Genomic DNA, 22,555 nt, shown 5'->3' on the forward strand with positions numbered 1-22,555 from the left:
ATTACACGGACCAGTCGCGTTAATGTGACAACCACCTATGTTCGGCGTTAACGTGCAACAACCACTCACAGTGGCAAGTGGCAGTACAAGTACCGAAGCGAACACCAGGAGTGTGGGTGGGGTAGGGGAAGGGAGGGGTGGGGTGGGGTGGGGGACAGTGCAATCGTTGTCGTAATTCGGAAGCGGAGCGATTTATCTGACGTCCAAACGGGCATGATCACTGGCTTTGCGGCCAAGCGTAGAAGCATTTCCGGAACAGGCAAGTTTGTGAACTGTTCGCGTGTCGCCGTGGTTAAAGTACATCGTGCATGGCAAAAAGGCGCTATCCGAAGCCGGCGCCGAGGCAACTGCAGTACATCACAGGGCATAGAGGAAAGGGCTGAACAAGGGCTGCGAAGATGTATATGGACTAAAAGACCTGCAACTGTTGAGCAACTGACTGCCCAGTTGAACCAAGAGCCTACCAACAGGGTCTTCCCGTCGATCGTTCAGCGAGCGTATGGGACCCTGCAGCGGTCGCCTGGTTCAGGCACCCATGCTGGCCGCTCTTCGTCGACGACGAAGGCTGGAAATAGCACGCCAGTACCGCAGCTGGACCTCCAATAAGTGGCGGCAGGTGGCCTTCGCTCTTGAATCACGTTTTATGCTCCATCGGACAGATGGCCGTTGGCTGGTATGGGATGAAACGTGCGAAAGCAAACACACTGCAACAACGGAGGGAGCGTTGTGGTCTGGGGAATTTTTCGTGTCATTCCGTGTGCGATATCGTCGTTCTGGAAGGCACAATGGATTAGCATGAGTATGCTTCTATCCTTATGGACCATGTCCACGTCTACATACAGTTTGGTTTTTCCTGGCCAGGATGGCTCATCCCAGCAGGACATGTCACAAAGCTCACAGTGTACGTGCGTGGTTCGAAGAGCACTAAGATGAGTTTATCGATTTCCCCTGACCGCCAAAATCAGCAGGATTTAAAACCAGTCGCGAATCTGTGCGACCACTTAGATTGTTCTGTTTGCACCATAGAGACTCAACTGAGCAATCCAACGCAGCTGTCCACAGCCCTAGAATCGACATGGCTCCACATCCCTGTCACTACCTTACAGAGTCTCACTGAGTCCATATCTGTCGCAGAGGCCTGCGCTGAGGAAAATGGAAATGAGCGTTTGGCGTCATTGGCTGGAGGGCCCCTTGCAGGGCAGGTCCGGCCGCCTTGGTGTAGGTCTTATTACATTCGACGCCACATTCGGCGACCTGCACGCCGGATGGGGATGAAAGGATGATGAAGGCAACACAATACCCAGTCCCTGAGAGGAAAAAATCTCCGACCCAGCGGGGAATTGAACGCGGGCCCGTAGAACGGCAATCCGTCACGCTGACCATTTTTTTTAACCTTTTTTCCTTTATTAAAACAACCATATATGTACATAAGCACAAAAACAAAATATTGAAGTGCTCGAACTTATTCAACACGAATTGTATCCTACAATAGACTGAAGAACACATTTCAATATAGTGCCATTTGTAAGCTTGCAAAATAGAACATAAATAGTAAACTGACAATAGCCTCTTCAGTCCAGACAGAGACATAGGACCGAAACGCAAACATATATATAATTAATTGTATTAACTGGAATGACAGTTCCGTCATTTGATTCATACCGTCCAAACTCAAAGTCATTTCGAAGTCTGGAGTAGTCCTAGGAACTGGTATAACCCCTTATTCGTTATGTATTTTGTTCGCTACATGTTATTTGTGTCCTTGCCGGCATCGAGAATTACCCTACGCCTTGTTTTTCAAGAATTATGTCTAACATGTTAGCAAACATCTTTCTGAAATTTGGGTAACGTTTCATCTTCCAGCGTGCCGTTTTCATGTAAGCCTCGAAACTAATGATATTATCCTCACTATATCGGATGATAATATATGTCACAAACTGTCCTAACATCCACATCACGGTGTTGTTCTTGGTAGCGGGAAAATGTTTCGCGTCCGGCCAGAGCAGGGTGTCGGTGCAGTGGCTGGCTGGGCTGCTGCGGGTAATCAGGCCCAGCCTCTGCTGCACCCATTTCCAGTTAATGAGATGACCGCCACAAGTGAAGCGATGGCGTAAGGTGTCGACCAGACCACAGCGGACGCATTTATCACTGTCACTTAAACCGACTCTATGCAACCTTTCATTAGTGGGTATAACATCGTTTGGCCCTTTATACCATGTGGACGCCACTTCAGCAGTGTGGACAGTTAATCTTATGTTGTCCCAAACTACCTTCCAATGAATACTCGGGTATTTAAGTTCAATGGGATTCCGGACTATTGGAGATATCCATCTTATAACAGGTGCGTCGTCGGTAAATCCTGCGTGAAATAATGTCCATCAATATAGCTTACTTCAAGAAAAAACTGCTTGACATGTCGTAGTTTGTAATGTATTTTACCTACATCAATGGGTGGATGCATATCGGTGGGTTGTAAGGTTCGGAAGAGCCAACTGGTCACGCTGAGAGGTTCCTTGTCCAACAAATGGGTGATTCGTTTAATATATAACGCAGTACACTTTCGGTTAATGTCAGGCATGTTTAGTCCGCCGGCCTGTCTGGAAGACGTCAGCGTGGTGTATTTCACTTTGAACAGATGCCCTTGCCGGATAAATCTATTAGAGAGTTTCATCACGTGGCCGGCCACTGTGGCCGAGCGGTTCTAGGCGCTTCAGTCTGGAACCGCGCGACCGCTACGGTCGCAGGTTCGAATCCTGCCACGGGCATGGATGTGTGTGGTCCTTAGATTAGTTAGGTTTAAGTAGTTCTAAGTTCTAGGGGGCTGATGACCTCAGATGTTAAGTCCCATAGTACTCAGAGCCATTTGAACCATTTTATCACGTGTTTGGCCTGCATCTTGGGGACTGGAAATAGTTGGGCCATATAGTGCGCTTTACTGAATATATAACTGCTGAGGAGTCGTATGCGTTGGAGAATGTTAACGGACCGCCAATTGTTTTCAAAGATGGCACCTTGCATTTTATTGGTGACCTGCTTCCAATTTTTTGCATTCATTTTTAGCGGGCATTTGTCGATAATCATCCCAAAGCGGTGTGGGTTTCAACACGCTTCGCCCAAGGTATAATAACTGCGTCGAATCCTCGAATGTTGACAAAGGTGCATTTACCGCCGTTGATTTTAGCACTGGAAGCACGACAGTACTCGTCTACCGCGGTCTTGAGGGCTGATACGTCTCCGTCGTTGCGCAATAACACTCCGACGTCGTCGGCGTAAGCACGAACCACGAAGGACGTCCCGGCGATCGAAAGGCCGGCAAGTTTGTCATGAATAGAGCGTAAGAGCGGCTCGAGCGATAAAACAAATAACATCATGGAGAGAGGGCTCCCCTGCGGCACTCCTCTTTGGACCTCGATGGGTTGAGTAAGCTGTCCATTAACGCTGAATTCAAATGGTTCAAATGGCTCTGAGCACTATGGGACTTAACTGCTGTGGTCATCAGTCCCCTAGAACTTAGAACTACTTAAACCTAACTAACCTAAGGACATCACACACATCCATGCCCGAGGCAGGATTCGAACCTGCGACCGTAGCGGTCGTGCGGTTCCAGACTGCAGCGCCTAGAACCGCTCGGCCACTCCGGCCGGCAATTAACGCTGATTCTGGTTGTAATGCCCGTGACGAAATGTTGCACGACATTTATAACCCGTTGCTCAAAACCACACCGCTGCAGTAGCTGTAGGAGGTACTCGTGGCGGGCGCGATCAAAAGCCTTGCAAAAGTCGATAAATAGCAATGCGAGATTCACGTTAGTGGCTGACACTATGGCTATTACATTTCTATATTCCGAAAGGGGCGTCATAATAGTGCGACCAGGGATGCATGATTGATGATTTTGAATCACTTGCTTCATTAACGGAGACAATCTGCTGTTGAGTGCTCTGGCGAAGGTTTTGTAATAAAAATTGAGTAAAGTAGTAGGTCGGAAGTTATCTAAGGTTTTTCGGTGTTTGCTTTTTGGTATCAATACAATTCGGCCTTCCTTCATTTCGGCCGGCACGTCACTCCCTCGCATCACTTCATTGAGAACATCTGTAAACGCGTGTCCGATTATGGGCCAGAAGCGCACATAGAATTCCCGTGGCAAATCATCAGGGCCAGGGGATTTATTCGATGGCGAGCCAGAAATCAATTCAACGACTTCGTCTGGAGTAAAATCGTGTACGACCGCCGAGTTGACCGCAGGCGTGACTACGGTGGGTAGAGCACGCACGATATCGCCGCCGTCATCACCATATGTATCGCACTGCGAGTACAGATCCGTGAAGTACCGGTAAACTGCAGTAAGAATATCACTCAGTCATGTCAAACGGAGTCCATCATCTGTATCCAGCTCCCCGATAAAGGCTCGCTTGCGATGGGCACGATGTTTTATGAGGTGATACAGCGATGCAAGTTCATCCTCTTGCAGCGATTTTGCTTCAGATCTGATCTTCAGTCCTTCAAGCTGCGTTCGCTTTATGCCTATAAGCTTCTCCTTTATTTGTTTGATGGTCGTCAGCTGTGTGTTGGTTGGTATAGTGGTCGCATACAACTCTCGCAGAACTGTCTGGTAAAAATCAATCGTGCGTTTGACCTCTTGCGCCCGTTGCCAACTGTAGTTTCTTAAGGATAATCGCATTTTCCGTTTGACCAGGCTATCTTGCTCGGATATCTGCAGCATTGCTTGAGACAATCCGCCCATGTCGTGGAGATGACATCTTGTAGCAAGGCATCGGCGAGAATAGAAACATTTAGGCTCCACGGAATCCTATGCCATTTAGTATGCTGTTTGGCCAGATTTATCGTGACACAGAGGGCGCAGTGGTCGGAGAAGCTAGCCGGAATGACATCGGCGTCCAGAACATGTTGGCAAATGTTCTCAAGAGATGTACAAACGGTCTAGACGGCTACATGCGGTGGTGGTCAGGTACGTGTACTTTACCAGGGAAGGAAATTTTAGTTCCCACGCATCCTGCAGCTGCAGGTGACGCACCAGATCATATAGTTCCCTACAGTAATTAAAGTTTGGCGATTGGTCTTTCCTGTGGATCACACAATTGAAATCACCACTAATTATCAACTGGGTTGGGTTGTGGCGTAGCAAGTATATGATGTCTTGTTTAAAGAAGTTAGCTCTTTCTGATTTTAAGGTCGTTCCAGATGGAGCATAGATATTGACGAGGGTAACGTCAAAAATTTGGCAAGCTATGCTTCTACCGGAGTCCTACATTTCGATATTGCTCACTGGGATTCCGTCTCGTGATAGAATGGCTGTACCTGTACCCCCGTCCACCACGGTGTTTAAGATTGTTGCAAATCCTGATACATGAAAACTTAAGATAGACACTTCCTGTAACAGAACTATATCAGCTTCGGACTCATAGATAAACTGCCGTAGCATTGCTAATTTTAAATCTGTCCTAACTCTATTAATGTTCAGGGACCAAAACTTATAAGCTTGATTCATGACCGTCCGAGACTTGTGGGTGATGGGAAGCGTAGGAAGCCCAGTCCATCTCACCGTCGGACTTCGAACCTACATCCGCAGGTTTTGTACCAGTTTTTGCGCTGACTTTACTTTTTGAGTTACTTCCAGCCAAGGAGTCCTTTGGTTTAACTTTATTTTGCCATCGCAAAGTCGTCCGAAGTGTCATTGAAGACGGCGGAGTCGGCTTGTCATGGCTGTAAGCAGTATGTGAAAGTCCTTGCTTCAGAAAGGGTGACGGCAAGTCCGAAGACGCGGTTTCAGTAGGCTCACTGTGTTTGTTTGGAGCCGCACTGGCTGTTTGTATACAGCTGTCCGGGTCCTCGTGTTGTTTGGAAGCAGTTTCGAGGTGGCGGCTGTTTATGTTATGCTCTACACCGCGTGCTTCATCCGCTGTGTTTACGAGTTGCAGTTGACTGCCTGCCGCCTCTTGTGTGTTGGCCACCTGCGGCGAGTCGGCAAGCGGCATCGGAACGGATTGCTGTAAACACTCGGCTGCACTAGTCTTAACAGATTCTGCGTCGGGCGGTTGAATGGGAATTTGGCGGGTCGTAACTGAGCCATCCGACACATGCGTGTCCTGTGTGGAGGCCCGTGGCTCCGCGTCATCGGTTTGACTTTTTACTACCTGGTCGCCGGAACCACTACCGTCACTAGTACGTCGTCGTTTGTTACCGACAGATAACGCAACACCGGTGGCTAAGGGGTGACTGGCCACGGGTTTTTGAGGCAAGGGTGGGAAGGTGCCGTTACCGAGATCGTTGTCCTCTGACACAGATGCACTCGATTGGGAGTCAGTCACAGAAGGCGTCTGATTTTGAGTTAGGACATCAGCCAATGTTAATCTCTGTCGTTGTTGCAGATTGTTTCGAAGTACGACAACTCGCGATGGGCAGTCCTCTCGTAAAAGGCCACTCGTGTTACAGATAAAACAAGTGCCTACTTGCCCCTCGTAAATGACAAGAGCCTTATAACCACAAACCATTATATAGGATGGGATATTGACTTTATCGGCCATGTCAACTGAGCGAACCCCACTATAACATTGGAGCTTGTGACGGCTCGACCATTGTTCGTTTCTAATCAGTCGGATGTCACCGTATTTGGCGAGGACATCTCTAAGAAAACAATTCTCAACCTCAGGTGGCAAATTGAACACTCGCACTTGTTTATACTCAATGTCAGCGTTAGTTATTGAAACTGTACTCACCGACTGATCACGATGTCGGAACTCTGCTTTCCCACCAGTATTCACCAAAATTTTCTCCAGTTGTATCTGGTCTAAAAACTTCACAAAGAAACAGTATTCCGCCATGTCATAATATGCTGTGTGGACCTGATCGGATGTGATGCCAATAATATCTACTATCCAGTCATGGATTTCTAGAGAACTCGGTTGCACATTCCTGGAAGATTTCTCAAATGCAAAACACAGGGTATTCTTACGAGGTACACTGGGAGCCATAACTGCACTATATGAGCGGTCGGGACCGCTGTGAGAGAATTAAGAAGCTTGTGTACGACGGTAGTGAAGAAGCACTGAGAATATCACAGGTCAGAATCCAAGAATTGTTATAAACACGGCTTGCGGCGCTACGACTACGTGAAAGTACCGACACGTCCGATCGCTGTCGCGTCCCAAGCAGAACTGTGCCACTCAGCTGTCGGGACGGACAGGTCTCTGCTGCGAAACGTGGTTATTCTGGTTATTCACGTTTCTGGCAGGTGGTCACATTAAAGTGACTGGACAGAGTAATAACATGGTCAGTTTCCGTCAAAGGTGATAAATTTCGTTAAATCGTGTGAATGTTGGTATGTTTCGTTCAAACTTTTGAACATATGCAAGGCGATGCTGTTTATTGGTTGATATCTTGAATCTTAAAAAGGGTGTGAGACCGAGATTCAGTCTTTCGTCCTTACTGTTAAATCTGTGCAACGAAGAAGCAATGATAGAAATAAAAAACAGGTTCAGGAGCGCGTTTAAAATTTAAAGTGGAATGATAGCAATAATAAGATTCTCGAATGACATTACTATCGTCAATGAAAATGAAGAGGAATTGCAAAATCTGTTGAACGAAATGAACAGTCGACAGAGCACATCCAATGGATTCATATGAATCCAAGAACGAGAAAGTAATGAGAAGTACCAAAGATAAGGTTAGCGACAAATTTAACACTAAAATGGTTGACCACGATGTAGACGAAGTTAAGGATATCTGCTGCCTTGGAAGCAAAATAACACAAGACGGACAGAGCATGGAGGATATGAAAAGCAAAGTGACAAATGCAGAGAGGGTATTCCTGACTAAAAGATATCTACTAATATCAAACATCGGCCATTGAGGAAGAGATTTCTTAGAACGAACGTTTGCATCACAGTCTTGTATGGAACTGAAACTCGAACTGTGGGAAAATCGGAAGTAAGAGAATCAAAGAGTTGAGACGTGATCTTGCAGAAAGATTCTGAAAAACTATGTGGACTGATGAGGTACGAAATGATGAGGTTCAATGTTCTTAGAATGGGCAAGGAGAGGAACACGCAGATATCATTTTTGTGAATCAAACCAACTAGATCGTTTCGGCTGCTGTTATCACTAAAAAGAAACTTAGAATTTGTAAAACAAGTTTTGCTGTCAGAATTAATGAAACCTGTGCCTAACCGGAGTGTCAAGTGGCAATCGTCAAGTTGACAGTTGACGTTCCAGTCAGGCGTAGCAGCTACTGGTAAAGACACTGAGCCCGGGTTAAGCATAGGTTTATTGACAATTGCACTGAATATTGTTTTATAAGTTCTAAGTTTCTATCTGAAAATGGCAGTAGTGAAACGGCATTATATTAAGTGATCCAGACGGTTTTATTAACCAAATATTGACAATGGTCACGGATTCAGGAAACTGTTATTTTGTTTTACACCGTAAGACCAAAAAAAAGAGGGTGAAACTCAAAAAATTTATCTGAGTGGGACAAAAATTGGTAGATGTGACGTACATATACAAAGAAATGATCATAATTCCATAAAAATTGAGTGGTTTATTCAAGAGAAAGAGTTTCGTGAATTTAATAAGTCAATAAGACGTTGATCTACCTCTGGCGCTTGTGCAAAGCAGTAATTCGGCTTGGCATTGATTGATGTAGTTGTTGATATCCTGGCCTGGAATGTCATTGACAAGAGTAGAATTGTCTTCAGTGAGGAGCCCCCTTCGAAATGAGTCCCGATGACCAGCGAAGACATGTCTGGAGACGCTCCGGACAGCGATGAGATACCATCCTGCATGTCACCCGCCATACGACCTGACACCCAGGAGTGATGGTCTGGGATGCCATTTCTTTTCATAGCAGGATCCCTTTGGTTGTCATCCGCAGGACTCTTACAACACAGCGGTACGTCAATGTTATTTGTTACCCTTCATCAAAAGCCACCCTGAGCTTACATTTCAGCAAGATAAAGCCAGCCAGCACATGGCGAGCGTTTCTACTGCTTGTCGTCATGCATGCCAAACCCTACCTTGGCCAGAAAGTTGCCGGATCTCTCCCCAGCCGTCAAAGTTTAGAGCGTTATGGGCAGGGCCCTCCAACTATCTCGCGATTCTTACGATCTAACGCGCCAATTGGACTGACCTGGCACGATATGCCTCAGGACGACAACCATCAATACTATCAATCAATGCCAAGCCAAATGACTGCTTGCATAAGGGCCAGAGGTGTTGACTTCCTCAGTTTCCGAGGTTCTTTCTCTTGAATAAATTATCCGTTTCTTCTGAAATTAAAATCTTTTACTTGCCTGTACGTGTACATCACATCTACAGATTCCCGGTCCATTCTGATAATTCCTTGGTGGTGCTTTTACTTTTCATTATTCTTAGAGTGTATTAACAACGTCTGGAAATCACTGACAAGAAGACGGTACAGGATGATGGGACGTGTTAAGAATTCAGGCAGTAACTTCCTTGGTACTAGAGGGAGAGAGGAATAAGCGGAGGCAAAAACGGCAGGGGAAGAGAGAGACTGGAATATGTCGATCGATTAATTGCATTCGTTGGGTGCAAGTGCTAGTTGGAGATTAAATGGTTGACACAGGACAGAAATTCGCGGCGGCTCGTGTCAAACCAGTCAGAAGATTGAGGCCCCCTCCCACCAAGGAAAACAAAAAAAAAAAACAAGTGCTTGTAGGACTGGTGCACTGAGGCTTCTGTACAAACACAGTTATTTATACAGATGTACCTCAGGAATCTAGAATCTAGAAGACTTTGGTCTGATACCCATATTGGCAAGATATCGGTCCAGGGTATTCCAAGGCAGCATCAAAATCTCTAAATATTTCCTGAGACTAGCCTCGTCATACAAAAATAAGCGACCAAGGGTGTTCAGTTTGTATGTGCAGAGAGAGAAGATTTAATAAAATATTTTTATTGACTTATCAAATCATGACTGCAACTTAAATTTTATGTCTGCGTGCTGTATTATTTGTTTCTTATGCTAATGACGGATGATGAATGCAGTGTAAGTTCTAATAGCAAAAAGACATTTTATGTGTGTAATAATTACATTTTAATTTTTGGATTTTTTTTCCTTTACTTATACCGTGAAACTTCCCTTCTTGCCAAATTTAGCGATTCTAGGTCTATGCGATGTACGCACAAGTTCTGATGAGTGATTTTGCGAATAACAAAACATGTGACACAAATTGCCATATCTTATAACTGCAATGACTTGTGAGCTTAAATGTTTCACATTGCCAAAGGACGATGGACTTTGCCTTGTGACATAAATTTCAACTTGATACTCCTACCCGTTCCCGCGGAAAAAGCTTCATAATTCTGGGACAGACAGACAGATAGACGGACTTCAAAGCGATCCTATAAGGGTTCCGTTTTTAGCGTAAAGTTTTCGAGTGACCAGTGTCTTACTGCCCTTGTAGAGAATACAGTGATATCACTGGTATTTAAACCTGTATCCAGAACCTTTTACTACAGAATCAATAAACGGAGTCGCGATTATACGAGCACTGATGTTTTAGCATATTCTAGCAATTTACTTGGAAGCTCTTGTGAAAGTACTGCCAGCAGACCTCAAGAAATCGTGATAGTAGTGCATTTGATTAAGACTCGTGAGGCCGTTGATACGACATATCATATGGCCTGGTACATAACACCTAAATGAAGTTTTGCAACAAAAGAGAGTGAGTGAAATGTGAAAACGATAGGGTGGGGGTAAGGGAAGGGGAGAGGGGAGATAACTTGCAGGACTCTGAAACATGAAAAACGGTTACTGGCTGTCACTGTACAACACCTAACGGACCATTTACTTAGCACGCTGACTCGAATCTTAACAATTTTACGTTCAGTAAATTCACCAGCGTATGATAGATATTATGGCACATTGCAAATCAATAACGATACGTAACGCCTCATCAATGTAGGTATGAGGGGGGACAAGAACTAAGAACAGATACAAAAAACAGCGCATACTTTTACGGTAAGTAAGACAGAAACCTATGGATGGCGATTTTTTATAGAATTGCCATGAATGACATAATCTAAGTACGTATACAGGAGGGCTGTGATTGACTGGGAGGAAAGTCATGCAAATAATTACAACGATATTTCACCATTTCCTGTACTGGGTGGAGAATATTATTTGTAATCTCTAAAGTACAAATACAATGCGATGGTGTCACCTGAGCGGAGGAGTAGTGGGAACAGGGTTGGTGGTGTCACGAGAATTGTTGGAAGATTTCTGCCCATTGTTAGCTGCTAAACATTTGATAATTATATACGTTCATGCGAAGCAATATAGCACAGACTGATGGTTTAAACGCTACTACTTTGAATGTCTTCGTTTGGCAACAAACAGAGAAAAGATTTAGCCAATTTGCTAATAAATTAACTCATTCACCATTTTTTCTTTGCAGTGTATGTTCTACTTCCGAGTCAATTATCACACGAAGAGTCATTTCAGTAGTTTGTGTACATGAAGTGTGTGATTACAAATACTTACCATCTCTTATACTTTCGTGGATATAGGTAAATTGCTTCTTCCGTGAGGTGAATTTCAAACCATATAAGACAAGCACTTATTTCGTTAGGCATTAACATACAAACGCTCAGTGAGCGTGCTGTCATCCCACCTTACGCAACATTTTGAACATCTAAGTGGCGCACTGGTGCTTGTTAATTTGATTCGAGGCATTGTCACCGGAGCTGGTCATTATCGCCAGCACGGGCACGAAACAGTAAAAGCGTGTATCGGAAAGCGCATGAACTGATAGACAGTGCCACGGTACTACTGGTCAGTGTACAATTGACTGGTATCAAATATGAAGTTGCAGTTCGTTATTAGCACTGCAGAATTTTCAGAATATATGCTAGTATATCTTCAAGTCCATGGTAACGTTATTCGGAACTCAATTTGCTACCTGCGTAGTTATAGCTTTCAGTAATGTTCAAATGTGTGTGAAGTCTTATCGGACTTAACTTCTAAGGTCATCAGTCCCTAAGCTTACACACTACTTAACCTAAATCATCCTAAGGAAAACACGCACACCCATTCCCGAGGGACGAGTCGAACCTCCGCCAGGACCAGCCGCACAGTCCATGACTGCAGCGCCTAGACCGCTCGGCTAATGGCTCTGAGCACTATGAAACTTAACTTCTGAGGTCATCAGTCCCCTAGAACTTAGAACTACTTAAACCTAACTAACCTAAGGACATCACACACACCAATGCCCGAGGCAGGGTTCGAACCTGCGACCGTAGTGGTCGCGCGGTTCCAGACTGTAGCGCCTAGAACCGCTTGGCCACCCCGGCCGGCGCTCGGTTAATCCCGCGCGGCTTTCAGTAATGATCTGTTGCAGTGCGAAGAGTGAGTAGTTGCAGGGTACGTGCCGTCGAAAGGTGCGTGACTAATGTAAACTGTGTCATGCTCTGGCTGGACATCAGTGATTATAAAAATGCAGCACGAACGCTTTATTTCGTTATGCGCCTTGGACAGATATAGGCAAAGCCGTCACATACCATAATATAGTGGGCACTCAAATGAAATCGAGAAAGACGGGAAAAAGTAAGTAAACTGTATGTTAATTCAAAAGTAATCACCATAACTTTAATGCCTCTATTCTACTGTGAGATAAGACTACCAATGGGTTCACGGAAAAATATTTTCTGTTGCCGACGGAACCATGATTGTTTCCCAGGCGTGCGTCTCGTGATTCGTAGCAAATCTACGGTCACGAATGTCTTCGTTCAGCGCTCCAAACTTGTGGAAATCGCGTGGGGAAGAATCAGGAAAGTACGGATGTCGAGTATGGGCTTCGTCGCGAAACATCTGCAATGTAGTAGAAAATCCCCTCGCACGTGTCGCCTACATTGTTTCGGTTATGCCGCATAAGTTTCGCTGGGAAGCCTTACACATCCTCCACACAGTCCCGATCTCTCCATATGTTTTGTACCCTGAACGAAGACATTCGTGGTCGTCGATTAGGTTTGGATGGAGAGGTGAACTCCTGGGTATAACCGTGGTTCCGTAGACACCTGTAAACATTTCTCCATGAAGGCATTGACTGCCTCGTCTCGCAGTGGGATAAATGTATTAACAGTTATGGCAATCACTTTAGAAATGATAAACAGTTTACTTACTTTTGTCCAGCTGCCTCACTTAACTTGAGTGTCTCTTATACAAACAATACCAACATACCGAGAAGATTCGAGAGGCGATTACAGTTCTCAGCTCTAACTATAATGACAAATGGAATGTTCCAGCCATTATTCAAGATCTGCTGTTCCAAGTTAGAAGGTGAAATCCATTTACGGCTTTATAGCTAATAAAACATTCGTTTAGGAAATACAAGTTCCTCATTGAGGGTTGAATAACACTTAGGCGGTTTTTTGTTCTACTGATTTTTATTTTTATGAACTAGTTTCGGCTTATTAGACCATCTTCAGATAACTACTGGCTATTTTTTACAAGGATCTTGTGTTCTTACGCACCAAACATTCTGGACTAAGATACAAGGCACTTACACAACTTATTTTTAGTTGTGATACTGCATTTGGAATTGTCAAACCGGGCTTTTGACTTTTTATTCTCTAAAATTGTTATTTAACATAATAAATCACTTTCACGGTTTGTCAGTACCATGTGTGACATACATGGTACTGAGAAACCATAACATGTGATTTTTTTATGTTGAAGAATAGTTTTACAGAACAAAAAGTCAAAAGACCCGTTTGACAATTTCAAAGACAATACCACAACTAAAGATCGTATGTAAGTGCGTTGTATCTTAGTCCACAATATTTGGTTCGTAAGAACACAAGATCCTTGTAAACAATAGACAGCAGTTATCTGAAGATGGCCTAATGAGCCGAAAATTAGTTCATACAAATAAAAACCAGTAGAACAAGAAACCGTCTAAGTGTTATTCAACCTTGAATATGGAATTGTTCTATCAAGAAGCGACGGAAGAATCCATAAATAAAAAAGTTCCTCAGTCACGCTTTACTGCTTTTCATTTTATTTATGTAGCTTTCATTCTTTGCGTCTAGTATGGGTGTGGAAATTCCATTAACAAGCGCTCATTCTTGTAATCTGGCAAGCTCTACACGCCAGCACTTATGATTGGTCTGGTCTTGTCTCAAAGCGGACCGCAAAGAACGGTAGAACAGTTTTCGACTTCTGAAGATGTACAATAACATACTGTCAATATTAACCTACATTGTTAAATCACCTGTTACACAAGGAAAGACATTTTTCCGTTTCATCATCATAGCTACTGAACGACACCAGAGGCGCCCAGGGACAGCTGGAACCAACGTCTCGGCGCGAGAACATTTGACAGTCTGGCGTCTGGAAATCTCGACGACGAATGCGTCAAGCGGCGTCCGCGACTGACTCGTAAAACGCGGCGAGTGCGCTCGAGTGCTTCCCAAAGTGAGTTGTCTAAGAGACGCCGTGCTCTGAAAGATGCACGGCCGCTCATTTCCGTGAGCGCGCCGCCCACCCTTTTCGCGTCCACGTCGTCCTCTGCCATCGTAAATACGTCTTTCATTAAGCAGGTCGCGTCTAGTCTCCATCTCTCTCTCTCTCTCTCTGTCTGTCTCCCTCCCCTCTACCCTCACGAAAGCGCTCCCTCACACACACACACACACACACACACACACACACACACACACACACACACATGCCCATGGCACTAAAGCGGGTGGATTCCGTCGCAGGCTATGTAAATGAGGCTGATGAGCGCGTTTCCGGCCCGCTTGCTCGGATGATCCCGCAGCTTCCCTTGCTGCCAGGGTCGTCCACCCGCCGCGTGGTTCATATGCCACAGTGTGTGTGTGTGTGTGTGTGTGTGTGTGTGTGTGTGCGTGTGTGTGTGTGTGTGTCGGGGCGGAGCGAGGAGCAGGGCGGCCACGCTACTCTCACAGTTGGCCGCCTCCGGTGAACGTGATGTCTGCGCAGGGAGCGAGGCGGCGCTCGCAGAGGCGGCCTGGTCTGCCGCTCTGATGAGAGCGCCCCGGGGATGGGAGGCGGGGGGAGGGCGGAGGGACCAAAACATCACGTTTCGCGGAGTTACAGCTTCTCGGGCGGCAGCGGAGCACCAGGAATAACACGGAGCACGAGCGCTACTTGTGGCAGATCCTACAGCGGAGAAGTACGAGCGTGCGTTGGTCCGCAGCCTGTGGCCCCTGCCGGCGCCCCCCAGCTCTTCCTTTCCGACCCTCAAGCAAAGTGCAACACTTTCTTTCCCGTGTAACAGCGATACAACTAAAAATGGACAACTTGCGAGGCGGCAGTGCGTAGCTATGCTGACGAATTTGCGGATTGGCTGGGGGCCACCGTAAAGGCCCCCACACACGCTACTGCATGCTTGACAATCACACTTGCGCAAGCGTGCTTGTGCAAGCTTGCTTGACCATATGTAGGGTAAATTACCGCAAGTACCAGGCTTGCACAAACAACTTGACGATTGACCGAATTTCGATTATGCGTGCTTGTGCAAGCCTCCAAACGTATCCATGCTTGCTCGTGTGTGCCTAGAGTACGGAGGCTTGAACAAGCACACATCTGTCATTCGGACAGAGACTGTGGAGAGCGAGCGTTTATTTAGACTTTGTGTCATTTCCTTCTTCGTTCTGATGTCGGATGGGGAAGTGTCGGAGGAATTTATTAAGTGCTACGAAAGACACCCATGTTTATGGAATATTAAAAGGAAAGAATATCACGATAGAATGAAAAGAGACGCGGCATATGAGGTGCTTCTCACAAAGTACAAAGGAATAGAGCCATCAGCAACTAAAGATACTGTTATTAAGAAAATTAATACATTATAAACGAATTACAGACGAGAAAAAAGGAAACGTGATAGCACTTACAAATCAGGGGCTGCAGCAGACGAAGTTTACAGACCTGTTCTGTGGTACTTTGATCTTTTCAGCTTTTTAAATGAACAGGAGACACCAAGATGCTCTTCGAGTAATTTGCATGGAATAGAGGTAACTTAGATAGCTTGGTAGTGGTATTTAGTTACAGTAGCAATGTTAAAATTATTATATGCCTATTCTTTTATTTGTTTAAACTATACTTAGATACACATTGTTTTTCTTTTACATTTTTCTTTACTGCTAATGCACAAAATTATGTTGCCAAGGAACTTGCCCTTCATTCACAAAGTAGTTCATAAATTCCTCTCTCCCATGTTTAGCATCAAGTGGATTGTTTCTGTGGTGTGCGTACTGTAAGACCTTCGGTACACACACCATCAGATTATTTGACTTGTCGCTCTAACGAAGTAGGCGAGTGTCAGCAATGTGTCTAGTGGTCTTATCGTGGCGTGTTTATCTTCTGCCGTTAGATCAGACGATAGAAATGCCACTTGCACGCTTAGAGTAGCAGATTGACGGTGACCAACTTTAAACAGAACCTGATTAATTTTCACACACATTTATTAAAATAATAACAAGCATAAAATTACTTAACTTGGTTCTGGATGCCATTTACAATTGACAATCTGAAGTTCCCTTTGTATTGGTACATTAATGTTACTCTCACATATCTCTGATACTTTATAAAAGTTTCTAAACATTTATCTTCATGGCTAAGTACAGGAATATGATAATCTTACTAGGCGCAGACTGAAACTTGACTATAGACTGGTACAGACTAATGCAGACTGGTACAGACTGGTGCAGACAAATGCAGACTGAGTAATCGGAGGTCTGTACACTCATTATAATACCTCGCGCATTCAGGTATCACTGCACGAGTGTGATCCACGAGGAGAAAAGGTTCTACGTTAGCAGCAATCTCATTGGCTGCATTACATATTAATACGCGGATCGGAGGAAGAAGAATTTGGTCCATCTCTATGGCAGCGCCATCTCGTAGTGCGGAGACGGACGAGCGCTGCACCTGCGCTGTTGCGCTTAGCGGGGCGCGCTCTAGTGGGAAAGCTGTGTACGCGCTGACTACGCGGAACTATGTACACAACAGTTTCCTGCAATAGACCTTTGCAATGAAAATGAAATGTCGTGTAGCTAGGGCCTCCTGTCCGGTAGACCGTTCGCCTGGTGCAAGTCTTTCGATTTGACGCCACTTGCGTGTCGATGGGGATGAAATGATGATGATTAGGACAACGCCACACCCAGTCCCCGAGCCGAGAAACATCTCCGATCCAGCCGGGAATCGAACCCGGGCCCTTAGGATTGACATTCTGTCGCGCTGACCACTCAGCTACCAGGGGCGGACACCTTTGCAATGGTAGCATATTAGAATCCTTTGTTGTTAACCCATAAGACATCACGAGGGACAAAAGATTCAAATACGTTTCCTCATCCAACCTGAGGTAATTATGCCAATCGCGAGGATATATTTCAATTCACTCTTTAAATTTGTGTGAGAATACTATTTTCGTTTTTTATGCTACTCTTTACTCCACATATCACGTTTCCTCTTTCGTTTTTTTACGTAAAATAAGCAAAAAGGCTGCAACAGCGAGCGCATCGTCGTCTGTGCTCGACATTTTCCAATGTAAACAAACTGATGCTTGTACGTGCTTGCTTGAGTCATGTGGAGGCGTGAGGAATTTTCGCGCGCTTGAGCAAGCAGGATTGCGCAAGCGTGATAGGCAAGCACGCAGTAGCGTGTGTGGGGGCCTTAATTAACACCCCAGATAATTTGAAAATTAGTACCAAGACGGGACTAGAGCAACGAGCTTTGCCTTTCGCTGACATTTCCTTTACCACTGAAGATTCATCCAAAGCTCGTCGCGTGATTAAACATGTCTACATCGTTTTCCTATAAACTGTTATTAACATGTAAATGGTTATTTGAAAAGTGACTTGCACACAGGAACTGAGGGAATTTAGTCAGTGTGGAACTCTGCAGTCTACTGTAAGTTCCGCATGCCAAAAAATTCTGCTGGGTCGCCTCTCAATCTAACTAAAATTGGGAAAGTTTGATATAAGAACAGAATTAATAATTGGATTGCTAAGCATAACTAAAGTGTTAATATTGATAAAAGATCCAATTGAATATATGGAATGAGCATACGGGAACAATTTAAGTACAAATGATAAATCAAATAATTTAGAGTAAGCAGTAGCCTAAGCGTCAACAAAAAGAATAAGATAATCAGGCAAAAGTCTACAAATATAAGGCCTTCTTTTTGCGCTTCAGATACGCCAGGTGTGATGTATTAAAAATAATCTTACGAAAGATGAGGGTTTTGTCTAAGAAAGAATCACCACATATTAAAAATTCACAAAGCAATTCTGTAATATGATCTGTCGTTTCCTCTTATTTAATTAATTGTCCGCCCCTGGTAGCTGAGTGATCAGCGCGACGGAATGTCATACCTAATGGCTCGGGTTCGATTCCCGGAAGGGTTGGAGATTTTCTCCGCTCAGGGACTGGGTGTTGTGTCGTCCTCATCATCATCATCATTTCATCCTCATCGACACACAAGTCGCCGAAGTGGCGTCAACTCGAAAGACTTGCACCAGGCGAACGGTCTACCCGACGGGAGGCCCTAGCCACACGGCATTTCTTTTCGTTTAATTAATTAACTCACATTATTATTATATTGAGTGCTGGAGTATCAAGCTTCATACACAAAGCAAGGACCGGAAAACTTACTACACACAGAAAAACTTACTCCTGACCGCACTTTGAAAAATATAAGAATTCAACTACCGAATTTGAAAATGAAGTAGGAGATCAAAAGTGTATATCACACATTAAGACACTCACTAGTGCCAAGTCGGTCTTAAGAGAACCGTCTTCACTCACCAAAGGTCCAGTCCCAAGTGACGACAGCGCGCTCTCGCTGCAATGAACTTATCCCAGGCAGCCGGAAGAGACCAGAGATCCTTTTCGCCACCAACTTAACCACTGTCGAATGACTACCGAAAGGATACAAATCTCTTTTCCTTCACTGAGAATGCTACGTTTGCTACACTGTTGCTACCACAGCAGTCAGTCAGCTGCTGTATTGTTACCAAATATAAGACAAATTCAACGTACACACTCACTCATTTATTCTTATAGATGATAAAGAGAGAACGGAATTAGAAGGCACAGAATGTAGATACTGTACTTAGGATTAGATCTTACTGGAAAAATTGATACTTTAATGTAATTTTGTACCACTGAATGGCGACAAACGCTAAGTATAAAATTTAATTACAAACAATTGAGCGTGATAGCACGAAATACAAGTTAAATAGTATGAAAGAGACGCTTCACCCATACTCCACAAAAACTTTCATACCTACTCTCTTGTACTGATAACTCCAGGACAGTGCACGTTACATCGTCTGTCACATTATCTACAGATTTATATTTATTCAACGTGTCCCACTTTCCTACACCACTCCAAGTACCTTTTTTCAGAAGGAAAATAAATTTGTATCAGGCAAATGTTGTTTAGCTAGCGGCAGGCTTCTAATTAAAAAGGACGTGCTGCTATCCATATCTTCGTAACGAAGAAAGATACAATCACAGCACTCATGCTGAACAACATCTGAGTGGTAGCTAAACAACATTTCGTTTCATACTTTGTTTATCATGCTTTTGAATAAAATGTTATTTGGGGTTGACAAGAGCAGTGTAGGATGTTTCAAAAACGGGCACGCGATTTCGTTTCGCGGGTCATACTGTGACACGAGAGCCTTAGCACTCGGCGTGGCTGGCACATTGCCCCCATCTCCATGCAACGCTGCCTGAGCACGGGGGGAGGGGGGGGGGGTGCGGCAACACAGTCGCAATGCATACGATTTAGGTTTTAAATTTCGCGTTTTTCAACGGCATGGATCAAAAACAAAATAAGTTTTCAGTATTACTTAATTACTGCTTGAGCCGTGCTGCACCTCGCGTTAGTGCTGTTTGTATGTTTACGTCCTCTGCTGGAGGCCAGACCGTATCGTTTATCTGACATGGTTGCGGTTGTTTGTCTTCTTCTCGTGTTGACTGGCGCCACTTGGTTTCGCTAGCATTGCCTGTCCGCTAGTGGCAGCAGCGGTGGTTATCGATATGTAGTAACTGTGGCCCTATCTTTGGGGTGACGTCGTTGTTATTGCGTGTCGTGTCAATGTGCAGTTCGGTTGGGGACTCAGGAGGAGCCAGGGCCACGCAGCGCCTCAACACGCCGGGACCGCGGGCAGCATGCATAGAATGCCGGATCGAATGGCTGTGGTCACGAGGGTGCACGACCTCGTCATAAACCGGATCCAGCAAGCTGTAAGATGAGTGCATTTCAATCCAAGTAGAGCGAAGTCAGTCACCCGTGTGGGCCCCGTAATATGTATGTGACGTAGTGACAGATTATCATCACGCCGTCATGTGCAGTTTGGTGGATCTGCCTACTGCTCAGTACATGAAGACCCTACTGGGTTAAAAGCACTTGGCTCAGTGATTAGACGGTGTGGTTACTCAACTGTGAGTTAATAAAGCAGTGAAGAGAGTTGTTTCACTCTGTCAACCATCGTCGCAGTTGTCACAGTGAGTTCAGTGTGCGTTTGTGTGCCTAATGAATTTGATGTCACTCATTTGGTACTTGGTTTTGGCTCGCTTTGCGATTGTTTCCGCAGTGACATGTGGTTGCTGATTCTGGGTGTTTTTATTTCGGTTTTTCCTCGCATGCAAATCGAGTGAGGTTTTAGTTACTGTTAGTTTGTCTGGTTGTCTGTACTGTGACTTGTTTGTTCTGATCTTCGGGTTTGTGGAATCGGACGGAAATTTGGTAGTGGATACTTTCTCGTTCCAGACGCTCTAAACACAGTATTCTGGAGACGATGTGCAGACTGACGGTTCCGGCTTTGGCGTATTGTTCCATCGTTGCATTTGGTTTATCGAACGTCAGGTAGCTTCAGCAAGATTATCATTAGTCATTCATTAGACTGCCACTAGTCTGAGTTACCATCTTGTGAAAGTGTTTGTTGCCGGACATTCTCAGAGGTCGATTGCTGGAGCACCGTCTGTGGCCCCTTGGTTCTTGTAAGATATGTATGTTCTAAATTAACCTTTACTATTGTATTTGCTGTTTTACAGCTGGTTTCTAAATTATTTTATATTATTGCTGTTTCTGGCGTGTAAGGCCTTCAGCCGTGATTGTGGTCATATGCTTTAAAAAAAATTATTCGCTATTGTATTTTAGCAGTAAGCCTTGAAACCTTATTTACTGCCATTCCTGGCGTTTGATACCTTCTGCTGTGTTTGTGCCCAATTACTTTTTAATATTTCAATTCCTGTAAGTTGTAATTGCAGCGAGTTGATAAACATTCATAATTTATTGCCATTATTGGCGTGTAAGTCTTTCAGCCGTGATCACAGTGGATTGTTTTTTTTTTTAAATTACCTGTATCTGTATTTTATGGTGATTTGCTTAATTTTAACGCCCTGAAAACACTGTTATTTACAGTTTTTTATTCCTTCATTAATAACGTGTGGTATTTTTTATTTATTGTTGAGTTTGGAATCACCGTTTTAAAAATAAATGTGTGTAACTGAAAAAGCCAACCAATAGTAACTGATTATGGCCCCGTCCACAACCGTAACCGAATCCTGCCTCCCCTTGACTACCAGGTTTCACTGCTGGTTCACTGAAGACATATAATTTTTATCTGGTGCAGTCTGTCGGCAAGTCAACATACGCAGAGAATTTCACATACGTAATTTCAAAGACTGCCACGTAATCGTGTCTTGTTTCGTTCCATAATTGAAAAACCCTTTATACATATATTTCGATCGGAATATTGTAGCACTTTTGCTATCTCATTATGGAGACGGTGAAACTCTACCTGAGGAAAGCAATGTAGGGATTTGTCTTTGAAAAAGGAATGACCATACCTTGCAGACCAACCAGTTACATCTACACATGCACAAAGCGCTTTCAACTGAAACAACAAACATCTCGAAAACAGCTCGAAAACTGACGTAAGACTGACGGTGTCCCCAAAACTTTTACAAAACTGCCCTTGTAATTCTTTTAAGGCCACAACGAATTCACCAAATCTTGCAGTTTCCTTAACGGAAGTGAGATTAGGGAATTTGGCTGTGTGTCAGAATGTGGCCCTTCTACACCGCGATTGTCTCTTGAAATGCATTTCGATCAACTCAAACATAAGTCGTTTCTCCCGTTGCAATGTCCTACTGTGAGTAGAGAGCAGACAAGTCCACTTAAAACGCCAGGTCTGCAGTTTATTCCAGATTTTATTTTCATTTGTGCTCTTCTTTTTCGTTCATAAATTCAACATTAGCGTGCTTTAAATCTATAACTCGTTCGAGGCGTGCCTCTTGAGTTAACCAACGTACTTTGCAGCAGTATATAAAGTCTTCATACTCAGTTCTATCTGCACTTATCACTGGCAGCTGAATAATGCGTGCGCGTTAGAAATTTTACTATTTGTACCATTAGTTTCTTCACGTCCTCTATGCCTAAGATTTTAGCATACATTACTTCTTGATGCACCGAATAATGAATTACGTCTGTCAACCGTTGTACTTTTTTGCTCGTTCTTTGCCAGCTAAATTTTAAAT

Source organism: Schistocerca piceifrons, chromosome 1 (genome assembly GCF_021461385.2).
Source record: "Schistocerca piceifrons isolate TAMUIC-IGC-003096 chromosome 1, iqSchPice1.1, whole genome shotgun sequence".
NCBI classification, from domain to species: domain Eukaryota; kingdom Metazoa; phylum Arthropoda; class Insecta; order Orthoptera; family Acrididae; genus Schistocerca; species Schistocerca piceifrons.